The following is a 17,117-nucleotide window of genomic DNA, read 5'->3' on the forward strand; positions in this document are numbered from 1 at the left end:
ATCCACCTGGTCATTTGCACTGACAGAGCACCACAGGTCCCCTTAAAGTTCAAACTGTACCTGAGTTCTAGGGTACAGTCTGTTTGGGAGACTCAAAGTCAGGCCCTGAGCTTCAGCCAGAATTATACTGCCAGGGAGAGACATAGAGATATATTCTCTCAGAAGTCCATCAATGTCTTCTATACTTCATATTGCCCCTGTCTAAGTGATCAGATGAATTGAGTGCATATTGTATGCTAAACATCTGGTACCCCTCAAGCTCCATCCATTTTCTAGAGCAAAGGTGACCACCTTTTTCTGTAAAGAGCCAGACTGTACATAGTTTAGGCTTTGAAGATCATACCATCTCTGTTGCAGCTGCACAACTCTGCCATTGCCGTACAAAAGCAGCCAAAGACAAGACATAGACGAACCAGGTAGCTGTGTTTAATAACACTGCATTTATAAAAACAGGCAGTATTTTGCTAACCACTGTTCTAAAACAATGATCCCTAAAGTGAATTGAATCCAAGATGAGCCGTAGGGTGTGGAAAAAAGTATCACAACTTTTGTTTTTTATCACCAAAAAAGCCAGTAAGAAATTAACCTATTAATATTTAATATCAGGTTGACATTGGTGCCCTCATTCAGTCCAGTATCAGAGCATAAGAGGTCACATACAGAATGGAAGGAACTGCAAGGGAAGAAGGGGTGTCCCAAATGCAGCAGTGTTGACAGTGGGTCCTCACTCTTGCATTTGCTTTCAGTGTATTGTAATATATCACAGTTTGTATGTGACACCCACGATACAGGCAAGCAGCTTAAAAGAGTTCTACAGAGAAACCTCAGAATGAAGACATTACCTATAACCCAAACACAAATTAATAACATGAAAATGGCAGAACCAACACTTCCCCATCTCCTAGTGTGAACATTTGCTAGTCACATACAAGACAAAAATAATGAAAAGTTAATCATATCTGGAAAGCAGTCTGGAAAAATATTCAAATCTGTATTAGTTATCTATTGCTATGTAACGAATCACCCCAAAACTTGGTGACATGAGACAATAATAAACGTTTAACATTTCATGCAGTTTCCTTTGTTCAGAAATTTGGGAGCAGGTTACCTGGATGATTTTGGCTTAGGGTCTTACATGAGATGTTGGCCAGGGCTACAGTCATCGGAAGTCTTGACTGGGGCTGGAGGATATTTTTCCTCGATGGCTCACTCTTGGCTGGCTACTGAGTGCTGGCTGTTGGGAAGAAGTCTCAATTCCTCACCATATGGACCTCTCTGTTAGGTTTGAGTCTCCTCACAACTTAGCAGCTGACTCCCTGAACACTGAGTGATCTCAACGAGCAAGGAAAAAGTGGCAAAATCTCTTATGGCATAGCGTCTGAAGTCACTCACCATCACTTGCACATATTCTACTGGTCTCGTAAACCAGCCCCAATGTGCTGTAAGAGGGGACTGAACAGGTTTGAATGACAGGAGGCAAAGATCATTGGGGGCCACTTTGGAGGCTGGCTACTATAGTCCACCCTCTGACTCCTAATACTTGTCATCCCTCCTACATGCAAAATATGCTCACTCCCTCTTAAGTGCCCCCAAAGTCTCATCATATCACAGCCTGAACTCAAAATCTAGAATCTCACCATTTATATCAGGTCCAGGTGCAAATAAGACTCCTCAAGGCCAATGAACTTTACCCCAGTGATATTTTCAGATTTTGAGATATTTTAATGAGAGCAAAAATGACATACCATTCTGTTAAAATGTTAGACCAGGTTCTCCAGAGAAATAGAAGCAGTAGGAGATGTATATATAGATATACATATGGAATTTGTTGTTTGCTTTATTATAAGGAATTTGCTAATGTAATTATAGAAGCTTAGAAGTCCCACGACCTGCCATCTGCAAGCTAGAGACCCAGGAAAGCCAGTGTATAAGTTTCAGCCCCAGTCTAAAGGCCTGAGAACCAGGAGAGTCACTGGTGTAACTCCCAGTCTCAGGGCAGGAGAAGACCAATGTCCTAGCTCAATCAGTCAGGCAGAGAGAGCAAATTCTCCTTTACTTGGCCTTTTGCTCTATTCCAGCCTCAACAATTTTGATGCAGCCTACTCACATTCATCTTATAATTGAAAGTTGGTACCATTTAACCAACCTCTCCCTATTTCTCCCACCCAGTTCAAATGTTTATCTCATCCAGAAACACCTTCACAGACACACCCAAAATAATGTTTAACCAGGTATCTGGGCATTCCATGTCTCAATCAAGTTGATATACAGAATTAATCATCACAACCATTAAAATAAAATCAATTTATGCTTAAATATTATTTAATATTTTTCATCCCATTTGGTTTGTATTTTTGCTTATGTTATTGATATGCATAATGTAATTACATACAAGTGTGTGTATTATATGTCTATATATCACATACATGTACATCATGTGCTCACAACATTCTTTTTAATAAACAGAGGCACAGAATCAAAAAAAAGTTTGGAGACAAAGGGTCTAAAGAGCCTGAACCTGAAATAAAATCCTTGCCCATTGTTAGTTTCTCTTTTCAGTAATCATTTGTCAGGGCATCTATCTGGTGGTTGGTAAATAGTATCAGAATATAGTTACCAGTTTGACTGCCTTAAGAGAAGTGGCAGAAACTGATGTGGTTTTGAGGGGAAGTAAATGTAAAAATCACACTGGGCAAGATGAGGTGGTAGCTGTCTCAAGCATTTGGCCTGTTCTTGAAGACAAACAGAATATTTAGAATCAAGGACAAATTTCAATTTTAAACGCCAATAAGTACCCAATCCATGTAAAGGTTAAAGCAATGAATACCTAAGAAAAGTACCTAGAGAAGATTTTAAGGGGGGAAAAGTTTATCCTTTGCTGTAAAAAAAAAAAAAAAATTATTTTTACAAGGGAGAGGGAATATAGAGATTTGGTAGGAAGAGGAAGGGAGGGAGGGACATTATCAGCATCTACCCCCATGAGCTGCCAGCCCCTTACCCAAAATATGTTACTCTCTTCTCCCTTTGCTGCTGCCTTTCATTGAAACTGTCTGTTTACAGAATCAAACACCACAAGAACAAATACGCTGCAATCCTTTGTCAGTTGGACCCTCCACTGTGGGAGGTCAACCAACACCTAGATACAGTCATTATAGACCGCCGAGAGCCCTGTTCTCATGAACCTATTTATACCCAGTTAGCCACTGTGGACCAGTGCAGAATGTCCCAATCAAATGTTCCTCCAGAGGCCATCTTACCATAGCCTGGACACCTTGACACACAGCTAGGAGTATGTGTATGTATAGCACACATTGTGCTGCTACATGTTAGCACCAAAATATCTGCGTAACTGAAAGAGGTCTTGGTTAAGTCGGTATTACTAAGAATTACAGTCTAGGCCATAAATAACATTAATTAAGTCCTTGTTTTGAGCTAAACACTCTGCATAAATGATTTAATACATTATGTCATTTCATCCTCACAGCAATCCTAGGAGGTAGATATTCCTACTATTCCAGAAGTGGAAACCAAGGCTCAAGTAATTACCACAGGCCAAATAAATGACAGAGGCAAATTTTGACTCCAGAGACTGCCCTCTCAAATACTATACCAGTAGTTCTCAAATGTTTATGTAAGAATCACATGAAATATTGCTTAAAGTGCAGATTCCTGGACCTCACCCCAAAGATTCTGACTCAGCAGCCCTGATGTTTGCCCTGGGAATCTGCTTTTTTCCTAAAATACCCCAGGTGATGCTAATTTGAGAAGTTAGTGGCTTTCTGGGATACACATTGTACTATACATTGTATTATGTCTCTTAAATTGGTATTCTGCTATAACTAAATAAATTGAACTGTATCTCAGAGGTTAGTGGTTACTTTATAAGTAACTATCTTCTCTGATGTTATGAATTAAGGGAGAAGCATACACATACACATATACATACACACACACATACATTCAAATTTATAAAACTGAAAAACCAGAGGTTATGGTTTGCATTACAAAATTAATTTTCAGTTTACAAAAAGATTCTTTGCAGTGAGAAATTTCCAAATCAAGGTGCTACATAGCACTGCCTATAAGTTGAACTGTTTGGCCACTAAAACTGAAAAAAAAAATTAATGGCATAATTCCCAATGCATAGCAAAACAGACTAGTGAATATAATTTTAACTGTTTTAATTTTGTCTACCCTATATTTTTCTTAAACATCTAATGTTTGTACTACTAATCTGCTCTTGAGGAAGAGTTGACAACAAAGCAAATAAACATGTACCAAAATCATTAAAGACTCAGAAAGAACTGATTTGTCACATTTGACAGCCTGCTCTTCTTTGAGGATTTTATGCTTGTGATTTTATATTGTACTTATATGGCATAGTCATACCTCCTGCTGGTAAAATTGTGCCTGGATCATATGATATTGCTGAATATGTCTCCTTATCATGGGTTTGTGCTGGAAAGAGTATCAAGACCTCCAGGTACACTGCCATCTGAATGAGGCTGTGAACAACTGGCCTAACTCCCTGTCAACATGATTCTGTTTATACCATTTCAATTATACACTTTTCAGGATCACATTTATTATGTAATACAGTATGTGAAAGAAAGCCTTTTCTTACTGTTAAAATCGTTGTTCTCATAGTTATTTTCCCATTGCAAAGCAGTAGTGATGCATCGCAGGAAGGCCACATCCCTAAGAGATGTGGAGAGGAGTCATGCAAGAGGACTCCTGCCCTGGGCTGCTGTGTGTCATCACCTCTGCTCTGCAGAGCAAGGACATCTCTCAGCAACAGAAGGGCAGTTAGTGGGAGGAGCCCAGGCAGGTGGGGAGGGTGCTTGCTGGAAACAAAGCCAGACCTCTGCTCCTGGCTGTTGGAGGAGTGAATGGAATGTAAAGAGGATCCAGTGATGACTAAATGGAGCTTCTAGTTGGAAGTTAAGAAACGGAGCTTCACTTCTGGAGAGAGTCGACTTCAACCACCAATTGTGCATCAAGGACAGTAGTGTAAGGAAATGGCTCAGGAGTGAAGAGTGGACCTTGAGTGAAAGGAGCAGACACCTCCAGGAGGGCAAAGGAGGCACATGGCAGGTGAATGCAGGGCTGGATAAAGCCCATCGTGATCTCCATCATGTGGATGGAGATGGGCTGTCCCGAGGAGCCATAGTGCCCGCTCCTCTTCCACTCCCGTGGAGCCCTGTGCATGTTAGACTCTGCCTCCCCTCCCACATGGGTGGATTACAAATCTGTCCTCATCTTTCATTCTGTGCATCCCAGACCAGTATGTCCAGAAAGATGCTGGGTGGTTTGGATGGGCTTTTAGATGCCTTGACTTGATTAAGCCCATGGGTCCAAGCCCACATTCACCTCTAAGAACACCTGACAAAGCAGCCAGCCTACAAATGGAAATTGCCACAGGACAAACAGCACATGAAGCTGAGAGGATGCTAATAATGCAGGTTGGGTCAAAAGAGAAAGGAAGCTTTCCTGAGGAACATCAGCTTGAATTGGCAAAAGATAATGGACAAGTGTTTGGGGCAAGGTTCTGGAAGGAGAAGGGAGAGAGGCTGCCCCACTCTCATGCTTCCATGGATTTATACCCTCCCCTGATCAGCTAGGACAGCACTGCCAGGTCATGAGGAAACTATATTAGATTTGTGTTGGGGAAAATATTTGTCAAAGTCTTTAAAGTGTTCTATGCACATGTGCCAATTTCATCTCTATTGCACCATTGTTGTGGTTATGACTGCTGTAATTCCTCACTTAGAATAAGGATGGCTCACATTTATTGGACACTTTCTGTGTGCCACACACCATGCTAACATCACGTACATTATTTCCTCTAATTCTCACATCAGCCAACAAGGGAGACACTGCGATCTCTCTTTTACAGATAAGGAAGTTAAAAGTGAAAAGGTAAAGTAATTTGCACTAACTCAGAATGAGCAGTCCTGGGGAGCGCAGTGGCCTGTAAGGGCCTTAGGGGCACCCTATTTTATAGCACAGCATAAGCGGTGCACATATAAATGCCCTCCAAATCACTGAGATAAGCTTACATCGTGCTCGTGGAAGCTATTCACGAAAACAGGTGTTTAACACATTTTAGAAAGATTGCTATTCAAAATGATAAAAACAAACTAAATTTGGGTGCTCAAAGACGTGGAGTTCAGTCAGCTGGAAAATAGAGTGGGGAACAGCTCATCCCTGATGATGCTGGATAAAGGAAGTGTTACCATATTAGTAATAGGAGGCGGAGCAGCATGAAGGCGATTAATAATAAGAGTCAAGCTGCAGTGGTTGGACAGACTGGGGCAGGAGAGAAAGGAGAATTAGGGGAACATGTGGGGAGTTATCTGTCTATGAAATGGCCTCAGAGCTCCCACGCTTTCCCACCACCATGACCGATTGCTCAAGTGTAATGATGTATCCAGGTAACATTTTTTTCTTACAACAAACACTTGGCTATTCTCTCATTTTGAACCCCCTGCTTCTGGGTTCCTCTGTACTTCGGCACTGGCAACATTAGAGAATATATATGTGCTGCAGCCCTTGTGCACAGTAAAAGGCTGTAGTGAAAGCAAATGGATTCTCCTCAGCTGGTATATTGATACCGTGCAGCAGAAAGCCAAGAAGAGCATGACCTTGTTCCATACACAAATACGTTCTTTTAACGGGCTTTTCCTCTTAAGGCAGCAAGTCTGCACTGGCAGGGAGAACAGAATGAATTTTCCTTTTAAGAAATGCGTAAGATGGTACTCGTTTTCTCCAGCCTCCCTTTTCGCCTTTTATTTTCTTCATTTCATAAAACACACGTAAAAGCGTATCCTTTTTGCACATAGTGATATTGGCTAAGCCATCTTGATGAACGGTATTCCTCCCCAGGCTGCTGCTTGGTTCTATCCGGTGCTGGAAATGGACCCCAGCCACAGAGATTCATGCCAACTCAGATTCTTATCACTCACATTAAAGACACCATATTTCTGCCTGTATTCCTGTCTTACCACTTGACTATATTAGACTTACGGATGCATGGTTGGACAGAAAAACAAATAATAAGATGCTACAGGTCAATAACTGCTTTCAAACCAAAGTTATAATTAAGAAAGCACGGGTTTGATTTTCCTGCTCCTACCTAAGTTATCTTTGGGGTTGTGCAAAGTTGAGACTGATTTATGCCACAGCACACCATGAATAAAGCTTTCAAAGTAGAAGTGTAGCCACAAGTGTTGTGTTCAATTCACATCTATATTAATAGATACTTAGCATACATATGATTGTCCCTAAGGACTACATAGGATCTAGCATCTCAACATTCTTCATTCTATACGTCCCAGACACCTACTATGTTCCGGGTGCTGAGCATTCAAAGATGAATAATAAAAAAGAAAAAACCTGCAACCAAAGAGGCAGTGCCACGCAGGAAGGATTCATGAACACCATTTAAAAAACTGTTTCCACACTGTTCTAAGTTTCAAACTGAAAACTCTCCCTTTCTTCCTCTACCCATGCATCAGTCAAGAACAAAAAGAAATATTTCTGAATTTTTTTTCTTTCTTTCCAAGCATCTTGGGAAGAGCCAGGCATGGAGCCAAAAAGGAGGGAGTTGTTACCAAGGAAAAAAACCCACCCTGTTTGGCTTTGATGGGAAGAAAAAAAAAAAAAGGAAAGAAGCAACTGCATCATGTATGGAGGCTTGAATGATGTATATAGGAAAAGAGTATTTTTATGGATAACTGCCATGGGCAAAACAGCAGATCTAATCAAAAGCACTACACACGTGGATGTTCCCCGCCTCTGGCAGAAGGGAACTCTTACAACAGCTTGGTTTCTAAGTTTTTTTTCAATTCAGCACAGGGTAGACAGCCTTACAATGCATAAAATATTCCTCACAACCTCCCTGTCCTCCAGGAAAAAAAAAAAAGAGGACTCATCACTAAGACAAACCATTAATTCCAAATTAATTCCAAACTAATAAAATTCTCTTATCTCCATCATACAGGTGAGTTGTGGTGTGAATACCCATGCGGTTCCATACATATGAGCAGCCACAAATTGTCACTGCTATCCTCTCTCCCGGCCAAGGAGCACAGGAACGGAGTATTGGCTTTGGGAAACAAAAATGCCAAGATAAATTATCCCCTCATCTTCTCTCTACCCTCGCCGCCATTCCCCCGTTTTGTTTTCCATCAGAGGCTGATTATGCCTGGGTAAACCCACCCAAAGAATAAGCGGTAGCTAGGAGACCCCCCTCAGTTCTCGCCCTCTAGAGGGCGCTGTATACTCCAGACTCAGGAAGCCTAAGGAAGGTCACCTGCGCTGTGTCTGCTCTTCATATCCAGTTTTTGGAAAGTCTAATAAGCAGTGAACAAGGCTGAACAGGCAGGAGTGGGAGAGGGAGCTGTGAGAGGAGGCAGGGCCTGGGCAGTGCAGAGGCCGAGGGAGGAGCGGTGCTCTCCTAGCGGAGCTCTCCTGCTCACCGGAGAGCTTCTGGTGGCAGAAGATGATTGTGCTAATTGGCTCCATGTTCTGCAGGGTACCTAGCATGCAGCAAGTGCACCATCACTATTAGCCATTGTTGTCAGATTATTTGGTCAAGGGAGAATTGGAAAATAGTTGAGTATAGATCTGTCTTAAAACACATCCATCTGTGGGTCTAGTAAAGAAGTTTCCTGCTGGATTTGGTATCTTTTATCTGACCTTCCAATACCCGTAATTCTTGGGCAGGGCTGTGTTTAATCATACAGATTCTCCCGCTTTCTGTTTTTGTCTTGGTTTCTATTGTTTTCCATCACATAGGGCAGAACTGCAGCAGCCTCCTAGCTACTGCTTATTTCTTGGTAGAAATAAGGCTTGTGTGAAAAGTTAGTGAACCCCGCTTGGAAAAATAAAATATAAGTTAAGGCTAGGAAATCAATTTCCAAAAATTGCGCCAAGACCCAACAGCCAGGATATTCCATAGATTTTTGCTCCCGTTTGAGCCCACTGCAGACTAAGAACCAGCCCAGGCTGGTTCCACCTCCCCTTACAAAGGCACTCTCAGCTCCCTGCTGCTTCATCTTCACCAATCCCTTAAGACTTCGGTCCTATCCCTCTGGTCTGAATCTAGTTCCCTCAGACTCATTTGCTCCCCACTTTACTGAGACGCTCAAGGCCCTCCTACATGACTCTCCTTCAGTTCTCTCTTCATCTTGACAGTATGCTATATCTCCCTTCTTTGGGTTTTTTCCTTCTCTTAGCAAAAGATGTTATTCCTCCTATCCAAAGCTAACACCTCCTGCCTACTCAAACACCTTGAATCAACAATTATGCCCCCTTGCACTTTCTTCTGTTCTGCTTACAAACCTGTGGTATTCTCTCATCCTAATAAATGCAATAAATTATGAGTCAAAAAAATTTAACCTTTCCAGGGACTTCCCTGGTGGTGTAGTGGTTAAGAATTTGCCTGCCAATGCAGGGGACACGGGTTCCAGCCCTGGTCCGGGAAGATCCCACATGCCACGGAGCACCTAAGCCTGTGCACCACAGCTACTGAAGCCCGCATGCGTAGAGCCTGTGCTATGCAACAAGAGAAGCCACCGCAGTGAGAAGCCCACGCACCGCAAGGAAGGGTAGCTCCTGCTCGCTGCAACTAGAGAGAGGCAGTACGCAGCAGCGAAGACACAACGCAGCCAAAAATAGATATAAATAAATCGATTTTTTTTTTAACTTTTAAAATCCTTTTACCCATGCACCTGTCTGTAACAAGGTTTACACAACTTGTAGCCAGAAGAGCCACCTGGACCCTTGTTGATTATGCAGATTCCCAGGCACTTTCCCCTAGATATCAACCCTGCAGGTCTGAGACAGGCATGGGAAGCTGTGTGATTGGGCAGGTTTGGGAAACACCTTCTGGCTCTCCCTTCTGTGTCCGCAGGCACTGAAACGTGCGACTACAGCTGTTACCTGCTTCCTCACCTCCCACTCACTCTTAAGCATATTGTTAAGCTCCCACCCTAACAGTAGCTTTCCTGTGGGAATTTTGTAATGTGACAACGTAGCCAAGTTGAACCACAAGTCCGCAAATTTCCTAACCTGCATGATGCCAGGTGACGGTTGGCCGCTCGGAGAGATCTGCATGAAATTTGTGAGTTGGGAGCGAAGCCGCAGGCTGATGTGCTGATGGAGGTCTGTGGGGGCCCAGAGCCTGCTGGCTCAATGTGTTGGCACGAGGTGCGCTTGGGCCCAGAGCTGCTCCTCCTGTGGGATCCGCTTCAGCTTTTCTGAGTCCTGGGTGTACAGGTCCATGGCAAAGGACAGTAGTTTCTGCAGGTCACCTGTATCGTTCTTCAGGGTTGGAGGTAGTAAGAGACAGATGCAGGTTGCAGTTGGTCCTTGTGGGTTTAGTTTGTCCTCACTTCCCCCTGCTCATATCCAATTCTTCTTCTCAACTTCTGGCCCCCACCAATAATGGCCCTGTCACCAGTGGCAAAAAGGAGTCTGGTAGCCTGTGATGTGCCATGGCAAAATAGTCACTAATTAGGCGCCTGTAACAATTGTCTAATCAGGTGTCTAGAAAATAAGACTTTGCGTGATCAAGTAGGTACTGCTGTAATTTGGGTGCAAACAAAGAGTATAATGGAGTTGGTTGCTTTAAGAGTGCTAGAGAACTTAGCAAAAGAAAATGGTAAATTTGGGGACTCTAATTCCAAGTTTTAGGCCTGTGGAAGGGACCACAAAGCTTCTAGGACTGCCCAAAAGGAGCTCTTGTCTCCCGTAGCCAATATTTCTGCAAAAAACAAACAAACAAACAAACCCCGAAGCCCAGTCCTAAGAATTGCTGAATGATAAAGAAAATGGAATTCACAAAACTTGCAGGATCTCTTATGTGAAAATCATAAAATCTCTTAATTTTAATTATGTTAAATATAAAATTAATTATGTTAAATTTAAATTATGTGTGTGTTACCACAATAAAAATTTTTGGTAAAAAGAACTACTTAATCAAATGGGTCCCTCTTCAAACTGTGATTCTCAAACTTTTTGAATTGGAGGAACCTTTTTAACTTTATGAATTTCACCCCTCATTTTCCTGCCAACACACACATAGAAACACATGATGGTGATTGTACTTTTAGTGTCTTTTGAAGGGGAAAATAAATAGGAATGGTAACATAAAAAAGAAAAGAAAATACTATCAGGGCATTTATTGGGACCCTGAAAAGTTGAGACAGTTTCTGCCAAACCGTATTTGTCAGTGGAAGAGCCCTTCTTGTCTGAGTTTTCTCTTTCTGAGCTCTCGCTGTGCCTGAGGAGCCCGCGATGGTCTCCACTGAGGCAGTGGCCTCACAGCGGATTGCTCATTGTCCCCAGGACCTACCCACATGCCCTTCATTGCTTCTTGACCAGACTCAAGTCCTGACCAGCCTCCACAGCTAAGTACCAAGTGTGACCCATTAGGAGATGCCCTACACACCAAAAGAATTGAAAGAGTTTGTAAACTTATATCAACATTCCTGGGAAATGTATTTAGGAATGAATCCTACAGGTACTCGATCAGGGTAGAAGGAAACCACTGGATTGGGCCAACTTTGTTAATATGTGTGCACTGAGCAGAGATTCTGGATTCAGTGTGTTAATTCAAGCAGCCGGAAGTAGCTCTAAAAGTTTGTGTCATTGGTTTCCTGAAACGTAGAAACAAATGCCTGAATGGAGTTGAAATGCCCGAACTAGTAAACTTTAAAAGAAGACATCCGGAGACTACAGGGGATCAGAATTGTAGAGGAGATGTATTTAGTAAGACCTGTTCTCCCACTTCCTAACTGTGCTTGCTGGGAAGGTCCTGGGCCCACCCTTCACCAAGCCTGTGAGAAATGAATTTCTGAGGAGCGCCCAGGCAGCCTTGAAGAGCTCTGTGGTGGTCCTCTGCAGGCCAGGAATGACAATGGGAACTGCTGCCATCAAACTACCGAATTCATTGGGGTTAAGGGGTCCCAGGTGGCAAAAGGGCCTTAGTCACAGAGACAGGATTGGACAGGTTGCCATAATGGGCAAGAGAGCCAAAGCAGTAATCAGAATAGTTGAATCATCAAAATCTTTGGTGTTGACTGATTGATCTTGGTATCCCTGGAACTGAAGTAGATGTATGACTTACTGGATCTCATGACAAGTCTGACTTGTATCATCATTTGAGCAGGTTCACCAGCCCAGAGCCCCTTGAATGAGGGTCGGCTGGTTTCCCCTTGAGAAATAGCCCAGCTACAGTAGCTAATAATTAACTGATACATCTCCCAAAAATCTGCCGTGACTCCTAATTGTCAAAATTCTTGGCTATGGACTACAGCCCTTAACACCATGGACCACTACCCTTGAAACTTCCAATTCTTGATATCCCGGCACCATACGCTTCTGCTCCTTCTGCTGAAACTCTATCCCAGGTTGTCCTTTCTAGTCTCTAAATATGAGCATCCCTATGTTTCTATCCTGGTCCCTCTTTTCATTTTCCTAAAACACTTACTTCACATTAGTTCCAAATATTTGTATCTCCTCTACATAGAGACCCCAAACTTGCCTTTCTGGTCCCAATTTTTTCCTCTGTGCATCACCCCTGCTTTTCAGTTAGCTAAACACCAAACATCTGGATATACCATTGCCACCTCAAAATCATTCCGTATCTGCTATGGACTGAATGTTTTTGTCCCCACAAAGTTCATGTGTTGGAAGTCCTGACCCCCAATGTGGTGAGTTTAGGAGGTAGGGCCTCGGGAGGTAATTAGCTCATTTGGGCAGAGCCTTCATGAATGGGATTAGTGCCCTTATAACAAGGGCCCCAAAGAGCTCTGCTGCCCTCTTTCCACCATGTGAGGCTACAACAAGGAGCTGGCATTCAGCAACGGGGAAGGGGGCTATCACCAGATCCCGACCGTGCTGGCACCCTAATCTTGGACTTCGAGAGTCCAGAACTATGAGAATTAAATCTCTGTTGTTTATAAACCACCTAGTCCATGGTATTTTGTTATAGCAGCCCAAAGTGACCAAGGCAATATCATTTTTCCTCCTGTTGCCCTGTCAGTAATACCATGATCTTCCCAGTCAGTCAGACTTGGAGCATTAGGCACCCTTGGTCCCACCTTCTTCTTCCCTTCCCACATCTAATCAGTGACAAAATACTAGAAATCTTATTTCAGTCTCAACTTTCTATTAGAAACACAACCCAAGCTCAAATCCATGTTATCACTGGAGAAAACATAACAGCCTTCCACTTCCATTCTCTGTCCCAACCATCCAGCCTACTCTTCTTAATGTATGTGCTGTTTCAGTGTGTGCAGTTTCACTATCCGAACACCCCCCATGATTCCTACTTGCCTACAAAATAAAGTCCAAGCTTCAGAATTTAATATTTTTGCCTTTTATTAACAGGCCCTCAACCTACATTTTTCACATCATGACATTTGCAGGGCTTCTACATAACCAATATTCCAACCAAACACTACCACTCCCTGAATAGGACCTGCACGTTCCCACCTCACATCTTCACTCACAGCGTTCCCTCTGTCTGCCACGCCTGCCTCATCTCCACCTGTTCACTTATTCCACAGATACTACTGAACATCTCTCATGTGTAAGGCTTTGTGCATATCAGGGCATTACACTTCCCTTGTGTTGCTTAGAATCTAGCCTGTTGAAATCCTATGAATCCTACAAGCCTAGTTCATATTGCCACCACCTCCATCAACTCCTCCTTGGTCTCCTAGCCAGAGATGACCACCTGACCATTGCACTGTTCATCTCACGCATGGTATTTATCAACGCCAGATGCTAATTATTCATTCCTTAGGGCCTTTGTAATTGCTGTTCTTTCTTCCCCTTGTGCTCTTCCCAGACTCCTTATAGTTGTATCCTGTACTTCCTTCAGTCTCTGCTCAAATTTCACACCCTCAGAAAGTGTTCTCCAGCCACCCTACCTAAAATATCCTCCCTACTTCAGTTTTCTTTCTTGAAATTATCAGTACTTTAAGAGAGAGAGAACATTGTGTGTGTGTGTGTGTTTGTTGTTTGTGTATTGTACATGTATGTCTCCCCCAGTGGGCTATACGTTCTATAAAAACAGGGATATTGTATCCTAGAATTGTCCTTTCAAAACAGCAATCACTTTTCCCTAATCATCCCTCTTAACTTCACAAAGAACACACAACTACAGAATTGTAGTTTATGTGTTCTTTGGGCTGGATCAAATTCTTAGATGAGACTTCCTTTCCCCAATAATTATATCCACAATCAGAAAGGGAGACATTCATGAATTTATTCTCTCCTGTCCAGCTCATTACTTTTGATTTTTTTTTCCTGGTTATATCTAAAACAACCACTGCCCTCTCCCTAAGCTTAGCAGAGTATAAAGTAAGAACTTGATAAATGTCTCTTGCATGAATTCCCCTCCCCAAGAAACAACCTCTTGTATATCTTCTCCACTGCTCAGTATCCTCCAGGTGGTCTGAAATATTGATGGGGCTAACCACTGAGCACAGTTCTCTTTTGGGGCAGCTGCCTTCAATGGGGACTCCCACAGTCCCTTCCCACAGCACAGCCAAGGGACCCGGGAGCTGCAAAAGCAGAGAACCCTAGAAGCAGGAACAAAGATGCTCAGCCCCACATCTGCCTGGCTTCAAGTCAGAGCCATCCCTTGGTGTCTCATTAGCTCTGGAAGGAAAAAACATTGGAAAGGGGCCTCTGCCACCTCCCTGGGTTCTCCAGGGCCTTTATCCTTTAATTTTGTGTGCCACTTGGAGTCAGTATTTTTTTAACCATCACTGACTGGGTAAGGGGGCTCTGTTGGAGCTTCAGTTGTCCTAGGGAGCAGTGATAGCTCGTTCTTCCACGATGCATCTGTCAGAGAACAGTGGATTGGTAGCAAAGGTGTTTTGTCCATTCCTTTTCCCTGGTATGATTGTGAGCACCAGCAGAAAAAGGAAGCCTTGACTTTTTTAATGCAATGGTATGGCCCCTACTGAAAGACCAAACTCAGAAAAGCCCCTCATGCAGAGGAAGAAGCACCCCCAGCCTGACACTATTGGGACACCCAGAGCAGAGCATGTCAAGACAATGGGCTCTGCCACTCAGGCTATCCACGAAACAGCAAAGCCAGGACAGTTCCTTTCCGTGACCCTGCAACGTCAATCATTTTCAACCCCTTTATTCGTGGTTCATCAGAAAGCCCTTTGTTACGTATTTGTGGTCTCCATGGAGTGTGGGTTTCCATGGTACACACCTCTGTAGCCTTCATCACCAGTCTTCATAAGCCAGATAAGTCCCCTCCACTTCTCTAAGATCTGGGTCATATCTATGACTTAATTACCTAACCTCAATTCATTTAATTCACCACAGAATCAGGCCAACTGAAAACTGTCAACCCAGAGAAATTTTCTGCAGCTCCTCTGATGTATTTCTAAAGGGAATAACAGCCTGTCACTTTTAGACAAGTCGCCTGATTTCTTTGGGCCTGTATTCCCTCATGAATAAAATGAGGCAGGTGACTCTGACGCTGGCTGCATATTAGAATCATCTGGGGAACTTGCAAACCAACCATGGGGCCTAGGCCTCTCCTTCCCAGACCAATTAAGTTAGAATCTGTGGGGAGGGATGGAGGCCTAAGCCCCAGTATTTTTTAAAAGCTCCCCAGGGGAGCTTTTAACATACAGTCAACATTGGGGAACATGCAGTCAACATTGGGGAACAACCACCAGATTGGATGATCCCTCGGAACGCTTCAGTGCCAACCTCACTTCACTCTGCAAGGACCCATGATGCGCCATAAGCAGCTGTTTGGGTGACTGGGTGTGAGAACCGCGTCTAACAATGGCTCGCTCTGGAGTGAAAGGAAGCCACAAGATTACTTACCCACACAGTGATGTCTGATAGTCCAAAGTAAAAAGCTCAGTTATGATCAAAATGGCCACAGAGGCTTAACGTGTCCGTGGGGAAGAAGGGCCCTAAGTCTTTAGGATTCTCCCTGGACCTTCATCTCGCCAAGCAGTGCCCAGAAGAGACAGTCATGGACCCACCATGTAAGGCAGCCCTGCGTCTCATAGGTCACCTCACACCCTCACTGCAAAGCCACCCTAAGTCCCGCCTCTCCTTATCTGCTCCCTCCCTGGTCTGTCTTATTCACTCATCCAACAAATATCTACTCTGTGCCAACTCACAAATCAGGCACTGTTCTGGGCCCTAGGGATATATTCGTAAAGAGAGCAGACAAGAAATAAAAGAGGGCTGGGTGAGGGTGAGGAGACATGCCAGGGAAAGCAGGAGGGAGTTAGGGTGAAATAATAAAAGGTGGTCAGGCTAGGCGTCATTGACAAGGTGAAATCTGCGCAAAAATGTGAAAGATGTAAACTACCCAGTCAAAAAATGGGCAGAAGACCTAAATAGACATTTCTCCAAAGAAGATATAGAGACGGCCAATAGGCACATGAAAAGATGCTCAGTGTTGCTAATTATTAGAGAAATGCAAATCAAAACTGCAATGAGGTATCGCCACACACCAGTTAAAATGACCATCATTTAAAAGTCTACAAATAACAAATGCTGAGAGGATGTGGAGAAAAGAGAACCCTCCTACACTGTTGGTGGAAATGTAAACTGGTGCAGCCACTATGGAAAACAGTATGGATGTTCCTTAAACACTAAAAATAGAGTTGCCATATGATCCAGCAATCTCACTCCTGGGCATATATCCAGAGAAAATTCTAATTCAAAAAGAAACATGCACCCCAGTGTTCATAGCAACACTATTTACAATAGCCAAAACGTGGAAGCAACCTCAATGTCCATCAACAGATAAATGGATAAAGAAGATATCATATATATATACACAATGGAATAATAGCCATAAAAAATGAAATAATGCCATTTGCAGCAACATGGATGGACCTAGAGATTATCATATTAAGTAAGTCAGAGAAAGACAAATCTGATATCACTTATGTGTGGAATTTTTTTAATGATACAAATGAACTTATTTACAGAACAGAAATAGAGTCACACACGTAGAAAACAAACTTATGGTTACCAAAGGGGATAGTGGGGCATGGTGGGGGGAGAGATAAATTAGTAGTTTGGGATTAACATAGACACAGTACTAT

Source organism: Mesoplodon bidens (assembly GCF_964165515.1).
Source record: "Mesoplodon bidens genome assembly, chromosome: 12".
Taxonomy (NCBI): Eukaryota; Metazoa; Chordata; class Mammalia; order Artiodactyla; family Ziphiidae; genus Mesoplodon; species Mesoplodon bidens.